The sequence below is a fragment of the Aquila chrysaetos genome, chromosome 4 (genome assembly GCF_900496995.4).
Source record: "Aquila chrysaetos chrysaetos chromosome 4, bAquChr1.4, whole genome shotgun sequence".
Taxonomy (NCBI): domain Eukaryota; kingdom Metazoa; phylum Chordata; class Aves; order Accipitriformes; family Accipitridae; genus Aquila; species Aquila chrysaetos.
In genome coordinates, this window is record NC_044007.1 from 61359038 (window position 1) to 61384123 (window position 25086).

Below are 25086 nucleotides of genomic sequence, written 5' to 3' on the forward strand. Positions count from 1 at the left end.
CTGTTTATTATATAGAAAATGTTCTATAATCCACTGTAACTGCTGCTAGAGCAGACAGTGCAGTACAGCTATTTTGAGCTACCAACATTATCACTGAAAGCGTCAAAGAACCACCACATTAAAACAAAGACACATTTATGTGTTGCATAATACTCTCTTCTAAAGCCTTGCTGAAAAAGAGCTGAAAAATCAGAGTATACATTCTACAGTCCCCTCAGATTGACAGATGTTGGCAGCGCTCTCCTGGTCACAGATATTTTTCTTACTGTAAAATATTGGTCAAAAATTCTCTGAAAATACTGATTGCTAAGTCTTTTCTTCCCCTCCCCAAGTGCCTTCTCCTACTTTCCCTAGCAATGTTTAGCCAAAGTTATTGCTCAGTACACCTCTCATTTTTATGTTTACTTGCATAACCAGTATTTATTGGTATTTTAAAGTGCAGCATTGTATATCAACAGCAAAAGGGAGTTAATTAAATATAAAATTCTGAGCAGACAGTAATTTTGTCCCTAGAATCCATGTACTTCTCAGACTTTTTGTTTTAAAATGCGCAAGTATTAGTACAGAATGAATTCTCATTGTTCATTAGCTGAAGAGCCAACCCCCTCACTTTAGTATCTAAATTAGTGCTTCTCTCCTACATAAAATAAACACTATTTTTTAAAAGTTACAAAAAATGCAAACTCTTTTTTCCCTGGTGATAAACCACATATATCTTATTGTAAAGATCTATTTCATGTGTCTTTTAAATAATAAGAAGTTACGGTGTTAGGAACATCATCCCTATGTTAGGAACATCCCAATGTTAGGAACATCAGTTCAGTATGAGTTAATAACACAAATAAGCAGAAGTTCAGAACAGAGGACACTGCCTGATTTCATTATTAGAATAAATTTCTACCCTTCTGTGCATATGTTCTGCATGCATCAATGTCATCTCCACAAGCCAGCATGAGCTGTTTTGTTGCAATAGAGAGAATTCTTTGTCTTCAGTTTCAGCAACCAAAACTGAATTCAAGAGAGATGGCTCCTGTCCTGGCAAATTTAACCAGTGTAGTGACCTGTGGAAGAACCAATTTTGAAATGCAATATTATTGTCAGTTCCAACCTGAAGAAGAAACTAAAAAAAACCAAAACAAAAAAAAAACCAAAAACAAAACATGAACAAAAAAACCACCCCACCTCTCAGCAGTAACTCTTTTGCATGAAACATGCTCTTCAAAGCTGAATTATCATAGTCAAGAATGTTATTTCTTTCTTTATGAAAGTTATAAAAAAAGATTTTTTGAAAAGGAAAGCAGACAATGGAAAATAATATCTTGCTAGAATGACTAAAACTATAAGAATGGCTTCTTTAAAAATTTAAAGAAATAAGAAAATAGAACTTGGAGCCATTGCCATTACTCCAGAGGTGGTCATGTTGTAAAGGTGAAAAGCCATTAGTGGGTAAAGCCATGACTATTTCCCCAAAAAACTTTGGGATCATTCAGAGGATATCTGTACAGAGTGTAATTGGGTTTTTGAATGCCATTGAGATAATTTGAGGGGATGGATACGTCCTTACTTAGTCATCTAAAGGATAGACACCAGTTTTTAGCTAATGAAGAAATACTTAGACAATCCTAAAGAGAAAGCAATTTAACCTTTAAAAAAAATAAAATAAATCAAACAGTAGTATTGGAAGAGGATACAGGAATGTTGACAAACCCCCCCCCCCCTTTTTTTTTTTGTAACTAAGATACAACCTAGTTTGGTTTGTTTTTTTAAAAAAGGCTGATCAACCTCATTTATAAGATGTATTAAAGACTATCTTGGAACTTAATATTTGAAAGCCTTATTCTCAGATTAAAAAAAAAAAAAAAAAAAAGAAAAAAAATCAAAGGAAAGCATTTGAATTAAGCTATTAAAAATATTGAGATAAAATTGAGAAAGAAAACCTTTAGAATACAAATAAATGCTTATATTAACTGTATCAGAGGAAACAAAAATATAGTGGTTTGTGGAAAATGTTGCAAAGCAGTCAGTTCTGGTAACATACCTACAGCAGTATGGTTCATGTTTTCACTAACTTCATAAAGGCTATGCATAATTTATTAGAAACTAATTTAGTCATGAATATAAATTTTCTGGCAGTTGGAAAAAAAAATCTTTATTATGCATATTTTGCAGCTCAACTTCCTCCTTTCCTTGTTAAAATGTGCTATTATGGCACTTTCTTACATTAACTTCTGACTGTATAAATTATAAACCAGCAGGGACCATTAAAAAAAGTCTCACAAGACACATGCTTGTGATACTTATCTACAAGGACGTCTTATTTATAACCCAATAAGGTATTGTACTAAAATTATAAAATCTTCCTTTACGTTCCTTTTTTATATCTAGTTATTTTTTTCACCAAAGATGCGCTTTGTGACTTGTGAAAACTAGAAATATTCTTTTCAAAATAAAAGCTTACATAAAAAGTGATAATAGTTCACAGTTATTTTAGCCTTCCATTATTACAAGCTAGGAAAAAAAAAATGAGAAAAACAAACAAACAAAAAGCAAAACAAGAAAAATCTTTTTATTAACTGCTCTCAACCCTCCCTATTTTAGAAAAAATGTGATCAGAACATTATAGTGATTTGACGGTATGATTTGGGGCAACAACATATATTGTTAACAGCTTTCAGTATGCCTTAGAAGCAGGGAAAGGGAACACTTAGTGAGTGTTGATCAGTGCTCCATCAGTGATCACGTTTCTGAAAACGGGGTGGGGGGGGGGAGGAAGTGTTATTTGGTGGGTGGGGTGGTGAAATCCTTACAGAACTGTGCCATGATGCCATTCAGAGGTTCAGTTTGATCTCTGTGGTCTAAGCAGCTACAAAAGCAAGGGAAAAAGTGAGAGGGGGAAAATGCAAACAGATGAGCAGGTGCTCTTCTCTTTCCAAACCCCCAGGTGGAAATCTGTGCATAATGGTTATAATCCAAATGCACTTTTCACTTTCATAGTTCACTATCCTGTGCAATATTATTGCTCTATCACATGTACAACAAAAAAAAGCCTTTCAATATGGTTATATAAATATTTTTTAAAAGCAGCAGTGAAGGGCTAACAACGATGAGAATCAGGAACCTACTTTCTCAATGTACTAAAAGCTCTTGCTTAGTCCAGCAAAAAGATGAATGAGAGGGAATGTGATTATTGTTTTATAAGTGCATCAGCTGAGAACACACAAGGGCTGCAGGGAAGATAAACTATTTAACTAAACAACAATACTGGCACAGAAACAAATGTGTATAGATTGACTGTAAATAAATTTAAGCTGACAACAGACCTCTTACAGGCTTACAAAAGACAGCAGAGATGGTAGAAGTACAATAAAAACTGTATTTTTAAATGGAACTTGATAAAGCGATGCTGTGTATTACATAAGGTGGTGCTCATGACAGCCCATGGCTAGACTTCAGCACAGAGGAAATCCTTTCCAATCCAATATTTTTAGGGCTGAACTCTTCTTTCACTCACGTAGAGAAAATAAAAAATAAAACATGAGAACCAAGACTTAAGAATAAAGACAACAGTACAATGCCTCTCGATTTCTTACAACACATACATGAAATGGGTGAAAACAGACTTAAAAACAAAACAAAGAAAAAAAAAAAACCTTTTAATTTGGAGATCTGATTTTTTACGACAGGAGAGGTACCTAAGCCACCATTGTTAGCTTTTTGAGAAACCTGTTAAATAGAGCAACTTTTGTGCCGTGGCAATTTTCTTGAGGTCCCTTTCCTTCTCTTTTAGTTTTGCTTTAACATCAAGCACAGAAATATGCAAAATGTGCTGGAGGGAAAGGTCAATGTATTCTGATCCACAAAATATACACACACAGAAAGGAAAAAAAAAAAAAAAATCAGTTCTGAGAGGCTTTTTACTTTTTGAAGGCTAATCTTTTCACTGAGAACTCTGTTACACTTTTTATACCATCACTAGGCACTGCACAACCAGTGTGCCAGACGTGAGCATAGCCTTAATGAGGAGTATACTAATGGTTTTACTTGAAGCACTTAAGACCATCAATCCTGAAGTGAATGAGGACATGTCAAATCTGGAAGAGCATAAGCTAATTTGTTTTGATAAAAGAAAAAATGCTAAGATTCCTTTAAAACCTCACATGAATGTGGAAACGTAAGCAATATAAGAAATTAGGTTAAGCTTCCCTATTTTAAAAGCAGAAAAGAAAGCCTGTGTTTTCTGTTACACTTCCCATTTATGCTACCATAAAACAAAACATTCCCATTCAAGTTAAGGACTAAGCATTTGCTATTCTGAAAACTGTGACATAAAATATTCAAAATAGAGAAAGAGGTCAGATGTGTGATGAGTATGAAAGCAAAACAAAGGCACATTTTGTGCTGCAGCATAAAGCCCAGCCATTCTAATACTCACTTCTTCCAGTTCGCATCAATCTCTATTTCTTTCACATAAAGCTAGGGAGTGTTAGACTTTGCTCCCTACTTTGATTGAAATCTTTGATACATTTACAATCAGAGATAGAGACACTAGCACAAATGCCAATCACTATGCAAATAGCCACATATGCTGTTAGCCAAGTGTTGCTTTGCTCTTCAGTTCTGTATGCTACTTTACTAAATGCTGTCATAGAAAGTAACTTAAAAACCAATCGGTATCAACAGGTCATCACTCCCTTTAAATTGTCATAAAATCTGCATGTATTTCCAGCATCATCCAAGTTGGGTGGAAGAAGGAAAAAAAAACAAACCCAAACCCAGAGTCAAAACAAACCCTGGGAAAGACTGTCTGAATAAACAAGGTGTTCAGTTTCTTTATGCAAACATAAATCTAGGTCACACTTTAAAGTAAGGTTTTATTTGCATAGAGGTTTTAATGTTTCAGATGGCTTAAAATATTAAATGATAGACAATCACAGGTTCACAGGGCATTGTAACCACAGTTATGTGCTATGTGCTACGTTATAATAATCCATCTTTTATATAAATAATTTATCTTTTATATAATAATATATTATGTATACTTTGGTTACTTGACTGGGTAAACTAACTCATAAGTAGAGTTCATAAAAGTTCATATTTTATGTAAGGCTCTAGCCTCGCTAGAAAACATATAAACAGAATCATCTGTTGAGACAGTAGTTTTAAACATGTTATTAGCTGACTTTATGTTTGACCAGACGAATTATTTACTTGAACACTATAAACTGCATGAACACCACAGTCAAGGAACTTGGTTAAGAAGATTATACGTGCAGCATTTCCTCTTTATATGATATTGTAGTAAAACCCACAATGATCTGCACTACTCAGAATCCAATTTATATATCTAACACTCAGTGTTGGATATATAAAAACATATTTAAATTTGAATGATACATGGTACATAAAAATTGTTTTCTGTGCATCTCCTTAGCCTTCCATGACTTTAAATATTAGGAAAAGAAAGGAGGCAAAAAAAGGGGCATCAGGAACACCGGTTATGAAAACTTCCAAAGTAATTTATATTACCTGTTCCACCAACAGATCAAATATCTTCCTCTCAGAATAATAAAAAAAATATTTCCTTGACTAGATAGGAATGAATAAAACTCTTCTACTAGGTAAAGCATGCCAGCAAGAGGTAGGCTGCAGATATTTACATGAAAATGGAATTAATATAGTACATATTTTAAGGAACAACATATTGCCTGCCTCTCTAAGAAGAAAGATAAAACACTGACTATAAAATGGTTGATATTTTATTACTTATTTTTTGCAGTTTGATAAGCAAGTAGGTAAATGTTTAATGAAGTCTTATGGATGCTGGTGAATGATGATAGTTCCTCATTCAGGATAAATACCTTTATTTTTCAAGCCAGAGCTCCAAAGAGAAAGCATATTAATCCCAAGTCAATCATGTTTCTGGCATGAAAAACTAGGAAAATAAGAAGAATGAGTGCCTTCTAACACCAATCTCCATAACTGAATTTACCACTAAACTAAATCCAAACTTGTTTCAAGCCATCAGGATACAGCCAACAGTGTCTGGCCTGTCCAAAGCAGAGCTAAGAAACAGTCATGAGACACCTAAAAAGAACTGTGTAGATTTGTGTTTGAAGAATCCTGGGATAAAATGTTAACAAGCCAATTCTATATGTTGATATGAAGTTGCAATTCTTGAGCAAAGTGCGACAATGAAAGCTTACAATACTCCTAGAGATGAGGGAATCAAACACAGAATTTACCGGAAAAGGAAGCAGCAGCTGGTAAAATAGGCAGAAACAGATTATCAAAGACATTGCAAATATATCTCTGGATCCAATCTGGGTGATTGCAAATGAAATTGTAGTTCATTTAATGACACACAAAAAAAGACTGAAAACACAGTGTATTCAGTTTATAAAACTAAGAGAAAATAATGCAAAGTTTAAGGAAAGCAATTATTTTAAATACAGTATTGTACAGTGGTCAAGCGAAGATTAATTGCTATAAAAACACTGCATGCAAGGACAAAGAACTGTAACATCTAAGAGAATCACCTGACGTAGGTTGTGAAACAGAAACAGCGATTTGAGACTAGCAGAAATGCTGAAGGACCTGCCCTACTAATTCTAGGTAGCTAAGCAGTCTTAAGTAGAGTTGGGGTATCAAATCATCAGTGAAGCAAAATGCAAAGAACAGAGCCAAAAAGAAAAGATCCAATGGATAAGACAATCAATTCCCAGGAATTTACTGAGCTGACTGAGCTTTAAGAGGAAGAATAAGGATGACTGGGATAATTTACTCAGCCTCCGTGAAGCTGTATTGAAGTTGTGTGTATAATACCTTTAAGTAATCACTTGGTCAGGTCTCAAGCTGCCGAAGCCAATTCTGTATATGCTCTCTGAAGAAAGAGACGCACATACGAACAGGTCCTACCACATGAATGTGTGTTGATCAAATTGCTTACTCCAGACCCACTTCCTTCAGACTGAATCCGTAGCATAAGCCACCACTTAGGGAGTACAATCAGGAGACAGATCAATCAGGTATGTCAGCTGAAGCCACAAGCAGAGTGATAGTACAGGACTAGTCAAAGAAGTGTCATTTCACACACACCAGCGGTCCCATCCTTCCACGCTGTTGACATCTACACTGACAGAGCCCTACCAGCAGAGATGGAGGGAGGTCTAACTAGTGAAAGGACTGGATTAATACCCTTATTAAAGAATATTACAATAAAATATATACATATACACACACCTCTACTGTATCACCTTTCAGGATGGATTGAATGTGGGATCTTAGAAAGCTTTAAGTGCTTATACTTATATTTTTTTTTTCTCCTGATGTTTATGTTTCTTATTTTTGTGCAGAGAACATAAAACAAACAAAGCCAATGCCCTTCCCCTCTAAAAAACAAATTGGGGAATTAGTCAATGCAGTTAGCAATATCCCAATTACCTACAGCATACAGCAGTGTTAAATTAGATTAGCCTTATAATGTACTGTCACATTTGGATTGATTCAAACATAATCATTAGACAAATACTTAGTAACTACACTGTGTTCCCTTCTAGTAAAATATGTATATTTCCATATGTTTTATGGGTTTTAGAATAATATTCAAAGAAAATTATTTTTTTTATTTTCAATGTTCATACAACATTTTGACTGCATGTTCATTTATGATGGGCAAATGGAAAGGATTGTGAAGTATACAGAGCTGCAAGATCATATTAGCTTACAAACAATACTTACTGAGCAAGGCACATGAGGAAAGCAAAACACAATTAGAGAATGCAGTTTGAGCACAGACTGCTCTGTGCTCTGCTGGGTGAGATGCTGGGTCAAATTCATCCTTAATGTAACACTCTAATGATTTTATTATCATTGAAGTTACCCAAGAGATTATCCAACTTGTGAAACACAAGACGAGCATGCTCAGAAGCAGTAGTTTGCAGATGAGCACTAGGAACAGAAGCATCCTAGCATAAGTCAAGCAATGTTATCTAAATATGTTCTTAAAATTTTATTTCAGGCTTGTGAATACAAAGCCTTTGGTCACAAACAGTAGCTTTGCTAACACCGCCTGCTCTCCAGAAATGTTGATGAGGACAGGGAAATGTGAAGCAGCCTGCATTAGAAGGGCAGGACTGTTTTCTGCACTTGTGTCAGAAAATTGGTTCCAGATGAGATCTCTGTCTCCAAAGAGCAACACTGACACTTTAAGAAAGCCTAGGTGAGCTGCCAGGACTATATTCCTCTTTCCAATTCTTAATTTTGAGGGTAATAATACCAGTATGCCCTTCCCCACTCCTTTACAAACAGCAAGGCACATTTTCCAATTTAGTGAATGCTTGGCACGTCTGCCTCTTCAGCAGGTACTCTAGCTGCTAAACTCTACCAAACTCCACTCAGAGCAGGTTGAAACCTCCAATTTGGTTGCAATGAGAGAAATCTGCCCCTGCTGGACTCTAAGCTGAAAACCTTCAGGACAGAGCAGGATATTTGCTATCTGAGTTGAAGAAGATTAAGGGAACCATGTGTGGCCAAAAGAAAATAAAAATATTTATAGCATAAAAGTTGTCTCAGATGTTATCCAAGGAGGCAGTAAAAACATGGGTCAAAACCTTTCTGAGTACAATATCAGTAGTTTTAAACCTCTGATAATGAGATGGATAACTGTGGGTTTGAATAATCAGCACTGATTGTAAATTAATCCTGTCAGAACGTGCACCTTTTTTAAGAAATTCATAGTTTACAGAACATGTGGTGTATTCTGAAAAGCAACTATTGCTGTGACACCAAGAGGCAACATTGCTCTAAACCAGCTAATGCTAGGATAAATAATTTGAACATGAGAACTGTATTCTAGGTACTTTTTTAATTCTTATTTAAGAAACTTAACTTTGTGAGCATTCCTCTAACATATATCACTAACTTGTATGTCAGAAAGACATTCCAATTAAAAAAAAAAAAAATCTTATAAATACAGCAAAAAAAACCCCAAACCATACTACTGCCTTGAAAACACTGCAGCACAACTACTTTCAACTGTCATTCCTTGCCATCACTACAATAAGTGCAACAGGGAGCCTTTCTCTCTTCATCAGTTTCCTACAGGTTGTTCACATTGCTCAAAAGGCAATGCAGATGCAGAAGTTTTCTAAATTACTTTCTTTGCTCATAGCACAGAAACAGCTGTAATGTCTGTGTGAGAAACCAACAAAAGTGTTCCTAGTTTCATCATTCTTTTGTATGTGAGTCTGAAAGAGAGATGGACAAATACAGATTTCTTAGGCATTTATGGGAAACACCTCTTAAATATATGATTAAGTCAAGATACTAGATACCATCTGGAAAAGCACGCAGTGGTTTGATTCTTTCATCTGCTTCACCTTTGTTCAGGTCCTTATTTAACTATGACTAACTGTGTCGCACCATAGGACACGCATGCAGCAGTAATCTTGTTTTGACATTTATGCAACTTCAATATGATAAAAATTTCAGTTTATTATTTATTGGGGTGTTTTTTGTTGCAGTTTGGGGTTTTTTTTTTTGCTTTGGTTTGGTTTTTTTTTTACTAACATAGAATTATTAGGAGAACCAGATATTTCCTACAGTTGACAACATATTTCTTCCTCTAGTAAAAAGAGATAATCTGTTAGTTTATTGCTTGATTTACATCACTTCAGTCTACAATTTAAAACTTCCAGCACCTATCTCAATAATCAGTAATTTCTTTTCTTTGTATTTGAGCATACATGAAAACAATCAATGTGCTTACTTATTCAATTTGTAGAACATTCAGTATTGTGCAGTTGTTCTGAGGTTTGGAGAGCACTGGAATAAAGCGAATATAACAGTCAATAGCTGGGAAAAGTAAGGGGAGGAAATTGAAGTGGCAACAAAACAAAAAAGAGAAGTGAACCCAAATTAAACAAACTAATTCACAGCATAAAGTAACTGGGTAATTCAGAGCATCATCAGTCAAGTAACCAAGTTTTCTGAGACAAAGGTTTGTGGAAGGGTGCTTTAAAGGTGAATTTGAATTTACAGCTGAGTTTACAATCAAATTTGAATGCATATGGACAAGAAATAGTAAGTAAATCCAGTCAGGAAGTGTTGATACATCCTTTTTTTGATCAGTCATAACAAGGCAACAGTGTTAAACATTTGGGATATTTCACCTTTATCTTAACATTTTTTTAAACATCCATTAAGCTGTCAAGGTGTTTTATACCTTGTAATGAAGCTTGTGAGAGATGAATGGCAGGCATTAACCACTATTTCACTATCACAGAGTGAGAGAGGGGCTGGAAGGGTGATTTGCACCTTGGGTGTCTTCAAAATACGGACAAGGACATTTGTTCATTATTAGTAGTACTTGAATACTAAAAATCTGCTAAAAGCTTCACAGGGGAAAGAACAAAAAGAAAAATCTTCACTTGAGTCAAGAACCAAATATATTAATATATTGAATTCTAATATTAGCTGTGAATACTACATTAAGGTTTCTTATTCTTCCATGCAAATTCCCAAACAATCTCTGAAGAAGCTTCTCACTGAAGATGGTCCGGGCAGGAAAAAAAAAAACAACCCCCCCAAAAAACCAAACAACCCTCCCCAAGCCCTGCCCCCAAAATGCACAGCATTAAATGTAAAACATGGTTATTTATATATTAAATGATTCTATAAGGTGAAATAATTCAAAATACATCTTGTATTGATACAGAAATAAGACTATCAAATTGGGGGGGGGGGAGGTTTGCATAACAACTTAAATGCTGATGCCATTCATTACTTGTTAAAGTAGAGATGAAGAAACAGAGATTTTAGCTAGGCTTCTCAAAAGCCTAATTGTATTTCATTGCTATGCCTACAGCTCCATTACTACTAAAAGCTTTAATTAAGCTACAGATACTATAGCATATGCAATTTGTTTTACATTTCAGGAATACAAACCACAGAATATTTCTCAACTGGTAAAGATGTAATTGTACATATTTTATCTAAATGAAAACTTGCAATATAAGAACTCTCTAATGTGAACAGTTAACATTACAATGTAAAATTACAGTGATGCTGCTAGATTAGTTACTAATTAAAAACAACAATACAGCTGCAATACAGAATATCTATCTCGATAGGCACTGGGAATAGCCAAGTGGTTTACTCACCAAAACTCAAAAATGGTTTATCCAAAGGGGAGATGATGTTTTTTAAAATATTACTCAAATTTAAAATTTGTTTTTAAAAATCAAATATAAAGACAGTAATAAGGATCAGAACATCACTTAATAAACATTTGTACTTCCTTGCATCAGAATTTCAATTGCTATTAATGCCAGATGAAACATGAAGCAAATTTCAGAAAATGGATTAGAAAAGTGAAAAATTAAAGAACTTTAACAGCAGAGACTCTCTGGGAATGCTCAGCCACAGAATAAACAGTTACAAGTAGCTGAATACACACCAAGCAGACAATATATTTATGAAAATGTTACACAGACTAGCTCAGTATGGAGTTATGTTGGCAAATTTCAAATACATTGAAAGTGAGATGGATATTATGAAAAGTTTTTGAAAGGTTTCTAAATTGAACAGTCTCCCTCTGCTTCTATTCAGCTTTAAAATTCATTTTTTTATACATATTAGTAGCAGCCAGACAGATAAATATACAGAGAACAAAATGCAACACAAAGAATCAGTGAGTTTTCAGGGCGGATTCTATAAAATATGCCATCACTAAAAATCATTGTCATGAGGGAGGATGATATCTGTGTGACCTTGCCACAGACAAGATACACACACACAGGATTTTTTTCCTCATATTTTATAAATGGGATACTAAAATGCTGTTGTAATTTGCATTACAAACAGCTTCCATCATTAAGTGCAAACCTATACAGACCTTATATGAGACAAACAAGCATTTAAGGTTTAAGTTTCCTGATTCTTGCAGGATAGCTTCTCTTGAGATAATATTTTGAATACATTTTTATGAATAACTTCATAAAAGTTTTAAAGGAACCTTGGTTAAGGTTATTTATATTTTTTCACATATATATCATTCACTAAAATTTAATTATCCATCTATAACCTGTTTTGCTTAATTCTGAAAATAATGTACATATTTTAAAACTCTTTAAAACTCTTTAAAACTCACCTTAAGAATAAAAATTATAGTTCATAATTTTCACAATTTTGCTTGTCTTTTGCTGTGATGTCCGCATATATGGAAAAAAAAGCCCAAGTGGCTAAAATATTGCACAAAAAGCTTACATGATCTTCTGTCCAGACAACACAATAATGGCAATGACTGAAGGGAAAAGCTAACGCCAGGATAGGATGGTCACTGCATGGAATAGCATGGGAGGTGGGCAGTTTGCACCATTTTTCCTACTAGACATTTGGAAGCTGAGTAGAAAGAACCTCATATACATCAGATTTGCTGGAGGCAACTTTCAAAATGTTTCCTTTCATGGATTTCCCCTTCCTTTACCAGCTACCAGTGCAAAAAGGGATGTTAAGTCAAGTCCTACGCTGTTTTTCACTAACCCTTATGACCTCCAGTTTTTAGTGGCAATAATGATTTGTTGATCTATTGTACTATTCAACTCTTAAAGTTATACTGATTTCTTGGCAGCAGTAGCAGCAGTTCCCTTCATGAAGGCAAAGTCTGTTGTGATATGCACTGTCTAAGCACAGAATATAGTTCCTCTCCAGAAAGCTTATCGCTCAGCTACAAACCAAAAGGGAACAAACACATGGGGACATTTAGGCAGAGGACATCACAAAAAAGATGAGATATTGAACTGTTTTCTGCTTATTACTAATATATTTTTCATTTATTTTCTTCTAAAACCTCAGCTCTCCAGTTGTTCTCTCTCCAGTGTTTTTGAGTTTTCTGGTGTTTCTCTGATCATATGTACTAGTATCTAGGAAGTGAATATTAGAAGCTTATTCAGCTATCCTGATCAATTTGTATAAACTCTATGCAATGTGTTCTAGATGCTTTTAATTTTATGCACACTATAAGAACAATTAAATGCATGGAATTATAAACAACCAAGGAGAAAAAAAAAATCACTAGCTTTGCTCATATGTGTGGGGAAAAAAATGTACACTTACTGAAAGCCAAACAGCGTTAAATCCAAGCTGGCAAATAAAGTATATTGAGCCAGTTAAATCCAAATAAGTGCATATATAGAATATGGTATCAGCCTTGTTATCTATGCAGTTGTAACATACGGCTAACAACTTTAAAATTGGTTCTTTTCCAAACTACCTACCAAAATACATCCTTCATTCCTTATATTCCATACAAATTTATGACCTATATTCTATGGATATGTTGAGTAGATGGATGTAATGGTGCAGCTACTGCATGGTTGCTATGAATATAATTTCCCCAGATACAATTCTTCATCTCCTGTCCAAGCACCTTGTTGGACTCCAAACCCCACCAGATCTGTCAAACAGTACTATATTATCTGGTGGCTCAGAAGTTCTTGATAGACTTCTAATGATCTTCAGTTTCAGAGACAGCATAACTCAGATACATAGGATATTTCTCATTATTATTATAAAAACAAGGAAAATCGTAAGAATATTAGCAAGTGGTTTGCTATTGGGAACAGATTATGTGATTTCTTTCTAGATACTGTGGCTTGTGTAGCATGAGGTCTGTGTTTCTAAGAGTACTGCAGCACTGCTGACGTGTGCATGACTGGAGTATATTGTGAGTATATGTGGCTATGAATATCTAACAAATATTTGTTTCCTCCCTTCAACTTACATGTATTTATTTACTTAGTTATCTCTATAAACAATTATTGGTGTTCATATGTCTTACTTTTTCATGTTACAGATAAGCCAAACCAAATGACCAAAACCTAACAGTGAATCTAGACACCAAAATCATCACTAGAACTCTTTCAAAAAACCCTGACAAGTTTGACTGCATAGTTTTCTCTAGTAACAAGAGCAACGGAAGAGTAAGGACTCTTCTGGTGGGGCCTTACAATGTAAGACCTAGGCAGTAAAGACAGCAGAACATGCAGAAGCACAGTAGGTCCCCAATCTGACATGCTTTCTATGCTGTACACTTTGGAAGAATTCAGTTTCCCAGCTTTTCCTCCAATAATGCATCTTCCAATGACTTGTACTTTTTCCATGCACACAGGCAGAACACAGATGGAATCACCGTGTCTTGGCTTGTACTTTCAGTACAAAGTATTTTTCATGATTCATCATAAAGTCTTTGGCATATATAGGAAGTGGTATCTTTTAACCAGCAGAAACATAGCTAGGGAAAATCACAGTTTCAGCAAAGCAGAATTTCTATTACAGACAATTATGCAGCGTAAGGTACAGGTCAAGCATGACAGTATAAGCTTTTAAAAAAGAAAAAGACAAAATTCCCTATGGTCAGTGACTTCTTTCTATCACTTTTCTATTGAAATTAGTATAGATTAGAAATATATACTACCTCCTTTGTGGGGAAAAAAACCCCAAAAGTTCAATGGTAACTCTTCCACTTGCAGTAAACAAATTTAAACTAGTATTTTCCTTGCATACTACTAAATGCAATACATTACCTACTTGCTCATCACAAATGGAATATTTAAAGTGCTCATCCAACAAATGTTAGAATTAAAAAAAAAAACAACCATATCTAAATGCATAGACTGATACTTTTATTATTTGTTTTCAGATATGATCCTGAAATTAAAGAATAAGGTAAAGTACATGAAAGAAAACTACTTTTTTCAATACTGTATTATAACCTAAACACTTGAACAATGTTGTGAAGTCACAAGGTATGTGAGATTCCATATAGTCTAACATATTACAAAACTGTCGTAGCTGCCAGAACCTGACTAGCTAGGTATTCAGAAGCTCATACACCAGAGTAACTTCAAAATCCAATTAAGTGAATTTTTCCATATCCACTCGATTCTTGTAAAGCTTCTAGCATGTTTGTGGCATAAATGTACAACTTCTTACGTAACAGCAAACTAGCATCTTGACAGTAGAAGTGAAAAATTAGCAGCAGTAATCCTAAAACAAGTTCTTTCTTGCCACCATAGAAGTGTTAAAAACCATAAACTATAGCTGGAGAAAAATGTGTATGTATTTCTTTTCCACAAGACTAAAAGCACATTCTCTAAAAGCCATTCAAATTGATCTGAATTGTGAATGAATATTACATTTGTTACTACTGGGGAGAAAATGAAAAAGTCAAAATAAAGTTGGTTTGGGTCGTGTCCCGTACCCCCCCGTCCTCCCCCAAGATATGCATTTGAAAGGATTTCCTAAATTTAAATGTAATTACAATGCTTCAAAAATTATGATCATGGCAAACATTTCATACTGCATGACATGAAACCTCTGATTTTTATTGAGTGGATTAATCTCATCTAACTTTAGATATATAAAGCACAGATGTTTGTATGAGGTAATTTCCCTAGGTTCCTGTATCTAATCACTTTCGGAGCATAACTGTTTTGGCTTGTCTTGATGTTTTGCTTTAGGATGACGCAAACTGTGGACTAGGCTCCTCTGGTTCATAAAAGTACTTTTGCATGACCGGTTCCAGAGCTGTACCTTTACAAGGCAGACGTCCACTTAAGCAGAGAAAAAAACCCACAACTTAATAATTCTTTCCCAAATTTGAAATTCAGTGGGAAATTCAAAAGGTTCTGGTTTTCAAAACAACCAGAGATAGTCTTGTCCTCTCTGCCCCACCATATAAACAGATATTGTTTCATGTGTAGATATTGTTTCTGCCATCAAACAAGAGAGAGTTGAAAAACAGAGGGACGGGATGATATCCTCTCTTTGCCGATGGCAGTGGTAAAGTTCAATTCAAATGTAATCAGAATTTCACGCTTTGGGTGTACCATTTGCTGTATTTTAAAGATTAAACTTCAATTTTGAGAAGCACTGAGAACTGCTTAGAGAAAACTAGACATCTATTCAGAGCTTTGTCAGTTTAATGGACTTCCACAGACCACGAAGAGGTCTTTTAGCCAGGTTATCCAGAACAAGGATTAAAAAACTTAACATTCATCAGTATCTCTCCTCTGGCACAGACAGCATTTATAGTGCTGAGAAAGAAAAAGTCTTTTTCTCACTTCTGTTGATTGAGCCATGTTCTTTCCCCCTATGGTGCGGTCTTGCTGTTGGACAGCACTGATTCCAGGTCACTCAAGACCTGAAGGACAGTTCACCCTCCCTTGCTTCAGCTCTGGGGACTGTGATGTCACAGTCTAAATGAGATCAGGTTACTCATCCAACTGAAAACCAACACACAGAGACACGTAAAATATGCATACTTATATATTTAAAACATTTTTATGTATATAAAATTTTGAGTAGGCTCAACTTGTTCATTCATCCAATAAACAGAGTGTGAGAGGAGATAACAGACAGCCAGGCTGGGAGAAATGAACCTCATCTTTCTGCCGCAGTGAGATCTCACCCAAAGCTTAACATCAAATTGAGACCAAGAAACATTGCAACACATACAATAAATAGTAAACATCCCACTTCTAGTACTGGGCTACCTTTCTTTCACCCTTGGAAAAGCATTCCCATCACCAACCATAAAGCACAACTACTTTGAAGCAAAATAGAATGCATAAGCAAAGAATAGAAGAAATCAAAACTCAGGAGACAAATTAAACATACTTGATTTCATACTATTTTTCTCCTACCTCTTAAAAGTCTTTCCTACAATGTTCCCTGCTGGGACACATGCAACTAAAACTAAAGTTAAAAGTGCAATAACTAACAAATAGTTTCAGCTTGATACTGAATTCCTGTTATAATCTTAGATACAGTTTTCTCCCAGCAAGAAGTAGCCTGTGTCACCAAAAATGCTTTTCTTTAATTAGAAATATTTTAACATCAAGCAAAAATATTTCCTTCACTGCTTTAAAATCAGTATCCTAGGAAGTTGAACAAGTTATCTTTTTACCTCATGGTGTTGCTTGCCAGGTTGTTACAATGAGAAAACTAAAACATAGTCATATATGCATAATAATAACAGAGACATTTTAGGATTCAGTCACTCCCTAGCAGATAAGAACTTGCTACTTTGAGCTTATTGCTTGACACCAGGGGAAAAAATTGCAGCTTATTACTATTTAGAATGCTAACACCAAGAGTGCAGGCCTATTGCAACCCCTGAAGAGGTTTCAAAACCTGATGTTGGTAAGTGGTGCATTAGAAACCAAAAGAGTAGTAAAAAACCACCCCAAAACTACAAACCACAAACAAACAGAAAAGATTTCAACAATATGTTGATCAGGTATGCAACAAAAACAGGTAATATATTTCAGGAGCATATGTGCATTTTTCATACACATGTATGTATACAATTAGCCAAATAAAAAGAAAGTAAATACAAAATTTCTCAAATCAAGATCAAGAAGTCTAGTTTTGCCAGGTATTTGTTAATGCATTTGACATTCAGGGACTTTTTTTCAGTAAAGTTCTGTAGGATAAGGTGGTGTCCTGATCCACTTCCCATTGTATTGAGCGGTAGTCAGCTGCTAATGACTTGAGAGTGATGTTGTGTTTCCATAGGAAGTGCATAACCCTCTGGATACTACCAATGCCTTAAATTAGATACATTTTTTTTTTTTTTATAATGGTGTTTAGCCATGCTGCCATTACCAAGATGCCAGAGACAGTGGCAATTCTGTTGTTCAGAAAACTAGATTCAACTACATAAACTCCTTTGAGTATCTGTAACAAATAATGTCTCAGAGTTTTATCTAGTATACTGTTGCATATTTACATTTTATTGAAGCCCCATATTTTTTAACCATTAAGGATTTTTAATAATTATGAAGCTGGATAACTCTAAGAAACTGTGGCATAGCCACTGAAATTCTAAAGGCTGTCTCTGCTCTGATGCCTTTCAAAGCCTTAAAAGCAAAATACAATTTAAATATGACATCTGGTAGAGTTATTAAATCTAGCAGCAGCTGAGGAAACATAAAAGGATTCTTCTTTTAAATAGAAAACAAGCTGACATTTTACAAATACTTATTCACTATTATTTCAGCTACTGGTGTACATCAGAGAAGACTACAATAATCAGAAAGAATTTGAACGATCTACAAAACAAAAGTATCTACTAAATTACAAAGACAGCAGATGTTTCAGCATTTATTTCTCTTTAAACCCTCCGCTTTCATACATTTCCAGGTCAAACATTCAGTGCATATATCTTTTCTCCTATTAATTTTCAGCTGCATATTCCACTCCATAGCACATATGACATTTTGTTACCTTATCCTGAAACAGCATCACAGCCAGATCAGAGAGATGCGATATAATTATTGACCCACTATAACAGAGTTTTTACTTGATTTTTTCCCCCCTCTTCTATAAGTAGCTCCTTGAACTTCAGGTGTCTGATTTGCATGATCACAGGGGTCTTTATTGTAAAATCATTATTATTTTTACTGCATGCATATCTTTAACCAGGCATGGCTAATTGGTGTGGAATAAAGCCTTTTCACAATCAGTATACAGCACACATAATTTCACAACTAGCATATGGTATGTGCAGTCTGGTTTCAGGCATAGTCAAAACAGAAAAATAACAATTTACTAACCTAGCCCTGTTTACACAGGGAAGTATCTTCATTTTTAAATGATGCCCATTGACTTCACATGAGAAACTCTGACCCTCAGAACATAACTTTCCACTCAGATTCCGGCCCCCCCCCACCCCCCCCCCCCCACCCCATCTTGAATTTGCTTGCAGTTATATCAGTTTTCAGTTAGGTCATACCTACCTTTCCTTACAAAGTTGTTTTTTCTAATTTTACTTGCCCAATATTTATTTAGGGGTTTAGAGACACAGGAAAGATATATAAATACTATACTATAAAAAAATCCAAAGCAAAACCCAAGCACAAATGGTGCATTCCTTTTTTCAAAGAAAATTGTCATTTGCTTGAGAAGAATGAGATCTTGCTCACCATAAGAACTCATTCTGTAACAATTTTCTTACAACTAACAACAAGCTGGCTTTTTTGATACACAGCATTTGAGATACAGCACCAAAAGAGTCACAGTCTACCTGTTTCTAATGGGTCCCTGATCATAAAGCTAACAGAAATAGCAACATGTGACTTAAGATGGTTGGTGGTAGTGGGGCGATTGGCTTACAGTTGTTCTCTATTCTGGAAAATAGCAAAGGGAAAAAAAAGTATATGGTGGGCATTTTTTTGGTCTTGATAAAAACCAGAGGTTAGAGAGTGGCTTTAACAACTGGTAGAGCTCAGACCATTTCAGACAAAAAAAAGCCAACCAAACAAACAAAAAAAAAACCAACAAAAAAACCCAATCTCTGTGAAAAAAAAAAATTAAAAATGCACAGAAACCTATCTAGAAAGTCCAAAGCATCAGACCCCACTAAACTATGCCAATTTCTCATAATTGGAAAGATTAAGTTTCTTTTCTCTTCATTGCTAAGTATTCAGATTAATTCACACGCTAGTAACTTCCTTACTTAGAAGTCCAAGGCCTAAATTCTAGCTGTAAGATCTATTTTTCATAAAGTACATGTGTGAAAGAAAAATATTCAAGTCCTGGGAGTACTGAATAACTCAAGCTGTTACATGAACGCTTTGTTCTATGATAAAGCTGGTTTGGCAAACACTCACTTCCATTTCTTTTCTTGCCTTGAGCTTATCACTTCTCAGCTGTGCCAGAACAACTATTTAGGTGGCTTCACTTTAAACTGAATCATCAAAATACTCCTGGTTGTAAGGGTCATTCACGTCACAACAGAGTCAGGAATAAACTTTTAAATCATCTCTCTCCTGTCTCATATCTAACTTTGAATGACAGTTATGTGGAACATGGCCCAGCCAACTCCCTGCTGATCAATTAAATCAACAATCATGTGATAAAAGCAGTCTGTAGTTTTACCAAGATTTAAGGGATGAGAGGAAACCTTACAGTTCTCAGACAGCAAATAGGCCCAGACTTAAAAAGGACTAAATTGTGGAGCAGAAGTTAGGTGAGACTTGGATGTTTAGTTTCAAAATATAGTTATTCTTATGCTTCAGACGCTCAAAAACTTGCAAACAGTGACATTTTTAATCATTAAAAGTTCCCTGCTGTGCTGGTTTTGGCTGAGATAGAGTTAATTTTCTTCCTAGTAGCTGGTACGGGGCTGTGTTTTGGATTTGTGCTGAGAACAGTGCTGATAACACAGGGATGTGTTCGCTGTTGCTGAGCAGTGCTTACCCAGAGCCAAGGGCTGTTCTGCTTCTCACCCCACCCCACCAGCGAGGAGGCTGGGGGGGCACAAGGAGTTGGGAGGGGACACAGCCGGGACAGCTGACCCCGACTGACCCAAGGGATATCCCAGACCGTATGACATCATGCTCAGCATATAGAGCTGGGGGAACGTTCAGAGCGATGGTGTTTGTCTTCCCAGGTCACTGTTAGGCATGATGGAGCCCTGCTTTCCTCCAGATGGCTGAACACCTGCCTGCCCATGGGAAGTGGGGAAGGAATTCCTTGGTTTGCTTTGCTTGCATGCATGGCTTTTGCTTTACCTATTAAACTGTCTTTATCTCAGCCCACAAGTTTTCTTGCTTTTACCCTTCTGATTCTCTCTGCCATCCCACCAGTGGGGAGTAAGCAAGAGGCTGGATGGTGTTTAGTTGCCAGCTGGGGTCAAGCCACAACACCTGCATACCTAAATTCTTCTGTTAAATTTCTCTATGCCTGCTTATATTTGTAAGCATCTTAAGTAAATTAAATAGCAAGAGTAGTACTCTTGTTTCCCATGTATGTCAAAGAAATAACTAACTCTAGTATAGTAGAAGTTACATGTCCAAGAAAACCTACCATATACTATTTCAGTCCTCCAGGAAACTTATAGGTTTTACAGCATTAAAACCACTCTCTAGAAAATCTCCTGTTTTCTATACTCAAAGTGAACTCCCTTAAATTTATTTTTATACTGACAAATGATAAAAAAAGTAATACTTGGATAATACTTGAAAGTAAGTCTAGTGTTATACTACTTTGTATACATTTATTTTTAATTTTACTGTACTGAAATGCTACAGAAAATTATTAGTTTTATTATAAGATGATTAAAAACTATAAGAAATCATAGGCAGTTCATACACAGTGAATTCTACCATGCCATAGAATTTATCACCAAATTTCTGTTGTCAGCTCACCATTGACTTTAACCAAGATATGCCAGTTAAAAAAGTTTTGTTTTCTCCTCCATTCATTGCTCCTCTCGTTGAAGCAGTGCTTTAAAAGGTTATCATATTGTTTAACTGTGGTTACACCAAGACAGTACTGATGACTGTGCTGACCAAGATGGCCCCTCTGGTTCTCTGTAGTGCATCTCCACCATGCTTCTTCAATAATTGTTGTGTTATACGACTATGTTATGCCATTTGATGCAAATGTGATCTTTTCATTATGCATGTGAATGATGTTTAACAGAGGAGAAATCTCAAAGTTCTAGGACCCTGCAATTATAAGAAAACTAACCACAATCATGTTAATTATGACAAAAAATTGCTGGATAGTGTTAGGTCATGCTTTATGCAACCCACCCTTTGAAATCACTGCAATTATCACAAACTTATTTTTGGAGCTGTGAAATTTATGCTGTATGGATTTATACATTTCTATTAATCTCTCTTTTTGTTTGAATACAATGCAAATCTGAATGAACTCTAGTTTCTTCTGATTCCTATGTAAAGGAAGACTTAAGCAGACCATTCAGGGACATCTTTTAGATTTTGTTTTCCTTATCCCCGAAAGTGATATTTCTTAATTCTTTACATAAAACTTTAGAATAGCTAAGAACTCCTAAGCAAACTAAGAAGATCAAAAGTCCAGTTTTGCAAAGAACTTCATGAATCAAAGTTGTTGCTTTGTTCTAATTTTGGAAAAAAAAAAATTAAACTCTTTAAGAAGGAAGATACTTAAAAATATCTTCACTGATTAAAACATTTCATTTTACATACTCATAATGTGATCTTTTTTGTAGCTGCCAAAAATAATTTCAAATGGAAAATTAAAACATTTTATTTAAAATCAAGTTATACAATTTCTCCAAACAGATACCTTAGCAAAATCTAAACAATTTTGTTAAGCATGTCATTTTTGTATCAGCTCAGCTGTTGGTGGAAAATTCTTCAAATTTTTTTGCAGAAAGCTTTAATATACTTAATATAATTATCCTATCAAATTTAAAATTTTAAGCTTCCATAGTTCTCTGTTGATGCATTCCTAATGTATCTTAACTTTGCACCTCCAATCTTTTGCAGCTTTTATTAAAACCTGTGTAATAACTACGTAAAGACTATATATGATATCTGAAGGATCATGTTACACCTTGGGTTTAGGGTTTGTGATAGGATTGGATTTATATTTTTGAATGAGAGGAGACAATAAAACATTGTTTTCTAAAGTATTCAAATTAGCCTTTAACAATAGTCACAGAGGTACAAAAAAAAAAAAAAGTTATATTTTGTTCAAACTGTTCAATTTTCAGAAAGGTCTCTGGAGCCCTTTGTACCATCAGTGTGTTTGTGTTGGATATCTGTACAGCAAGTAATAGCAATAGTGGCAATTTATTGCTGTTTTTATGAAAACTGAAAATCATTCCAGTCAGATGACTCTAAGCAAATCTAAGCAAAATTACTTTGGGGACTATCCATTCAGATCAAAGTGATTTATAGCAGAAATCTGCCAATGTAGCATAGAACTTTTGCACATGAGAGTCACAAGTTACAAGAGTACTTTACAGACTTGAAACTAAAACAACATTAGAATATGAAAAATCATTGGGAAGAAGTATAACCTTTTTCTAACCTACATAACTAAATATTGAAATTGTTCCTATGAAAAAAAGAGAAGAGAAAAAAAACAAACAACAAACCGCTTGTCATATACATGTATTAAATGTTGGAGAGATACGGCTCCTAAACAAAAACTCTACACTGATTGATGCATCAAACAGTTTTCACCTGGAAATTTTTGAGCATTTGTTTATTGTCATTATTTTTCCTCTTTACATTATAATGCCCACTCCTCATATTCTAAGGTGGTCTTGCTCCCTAAATAGTCACAAATAACAAAAAATGGCATGAAACGATTGCTACTGCTTCATTATATAAAATATGCAGTATTACACTGACCTTGTACAATACTGTGAATTTCCTAAAACAGTACAGCAAAAAATGGCATGATCATGAGTTAGAAAGTTCTTTCATGATTAGGGTAGCTACAATTTATCTGTTTCTTTGAGCCTCCTCCTAAATTCAATGTTATACTAAGCTTAACATATGGCTGTGTAGCAGGAACATCATGGCCTGATTTTCCTTTCAGGGAAGAAAATCAAATATTACAATACTGAAATCTTAAGAATTATAACATCATGAAAAGATACTAAAGAAAAGCATGGTATGATGAAGTTAAGCACATAGCCTTACAGAGAGACATACAAGTAGTACGTAGATGTCATCTGATCAGTCATGCTCTAGTTGGAAGGGTCCCCAAGTGCCCCAACCAGCTTTTTTCACAACTCAATGACTGCCACACTTACCTTCTAGAGAATGCTTTAGAAACTATGGATCAAGCTGCCCTATCACACAGGCTCAGGAAAGCTCCAAGTCTGTCAGGGGAAGGAGTTCTCTCTTTCTACTGCCAAGGCAAAGGCTGTGAAAGACACCAAAGTCAGGGGAAGTGGGCACAACTGCAGTTAAAGTATTTCTGCAGCCCATTCAAATGAAACCCAGGTGAAAGATCAGGGAGCTGACAGAGCAAACAGGAGCCAAGTTTGTTTGGCCTAAGCAACCAGTCTAACCCTTAAACAAATGTCAGCTACCCACCTTGCCCACTGACCACTCAATTCTCCTTACAGACACACAGCTGAAGCAGAAGGGTTAGTGAATATCCTCATTTGCAAGTTTCTAATCCTGTAGCTTGGGCACAATTTGAAGAGATGAGATATACAGTCAATTCTCCAGAGCAGGAAAATGAGGGTCCCCTAGTACCAGTCTAGGCAGTAAAAACTGTGAGAAAACAAAGCAATCAAAACAACATGTTTTTTTTTCTTAAAGCAACACACTAAACTGAACACAATAATAAAGAAACGAGACCTGATCAGCATTTTAGAGAAAGGAAGTATATCTACAGGAAAATTTAAGGCTGTCGTTCCTGTTTGATGGCCCTTTCAGACCATATTCTGAAAGATAAGCAGTTCCTATATAACTACTCAGAAGCTGAACAGCCCATCAGAAGGATACAGATTCCAGCTAAAAGATCAAATCCTTTCTTAGAGACAGATTTCTAGCTCTATGTATGTGTGCATGGTATATACCTGTATGTACACATTGGTAGCAACAGAGCTATTACTCTTGAAAAGTAGGTCATAAAAAATATATGCTAAAACCTTTAATTTTTTTAATATATATAGAATAGCATTCAGATTACATTATTTTCATCAATCTGATTTTTAACCACTAATAACAACAAAAAATATTTTTCATACTGCAAAGCTTGTTCATAAGGATGCTGACAGTAGAACCAGCACAATGAAGTCTTATCACATAGTTATATCCAAGAGCCAACAGCAAAAAACTACTCATCCAGAAGCCATAGTTTCTTGCTAGACAAAAAAAAGGATAAAGAGAGATAATGAAGGGCTACAAAGGTTTGGCATATCAAACCACCTGCTTCTCACCTGTCTTCTAATAGAAAATTTATTCTCAATAATTTATTCTTGGGGGGAGGCGGGGGGAAGGATAACAAAAAGTCACGTGTAAGCCCCATCAGGAATGATGAAATAAGTATCTGTTCTTTTCCCTACAGCTTTCTCATCTTTTCAGGGAAAAATAAGCTTAAGTGTTTACAGCACTGTTATCAAATGTTAAATCTTCCCTGTGCTCTTAAAGAGTTAATTAAGGAAATCTGGGATACATATTGCCTTGTCAATTTGAGATTTGAAAGTTTTCTCATGTTTCAAGAGATGAAATCAACACTAGGTTTTGAAAGCTTTCATTAAAAGTAGGTGTCTCTCTTCTCCTC

The 25086-nt window shown here is 35.2% G+C and overlaps 1 long non-coding RNA gene across 1 annotated transcript; it reads right to left on the reverse strand.

Moving 5' to 3' along the window:
• Positions 1-24229, reverse strand: LOC115340875. The gene is made up of 3 exons (XR_003923242.1): positions 23603-24229; positions 23286-23378; positions 1-1061 (listed from the first exon to the last, which is right to left on the reverse strand). It is a non-coding gene; the product is annotated as an uncharacterized LOC115340875 (long non-coding RNA).
• Between the last annotated feature and the right edge of the window lie 857 nt (positions 24230-25086).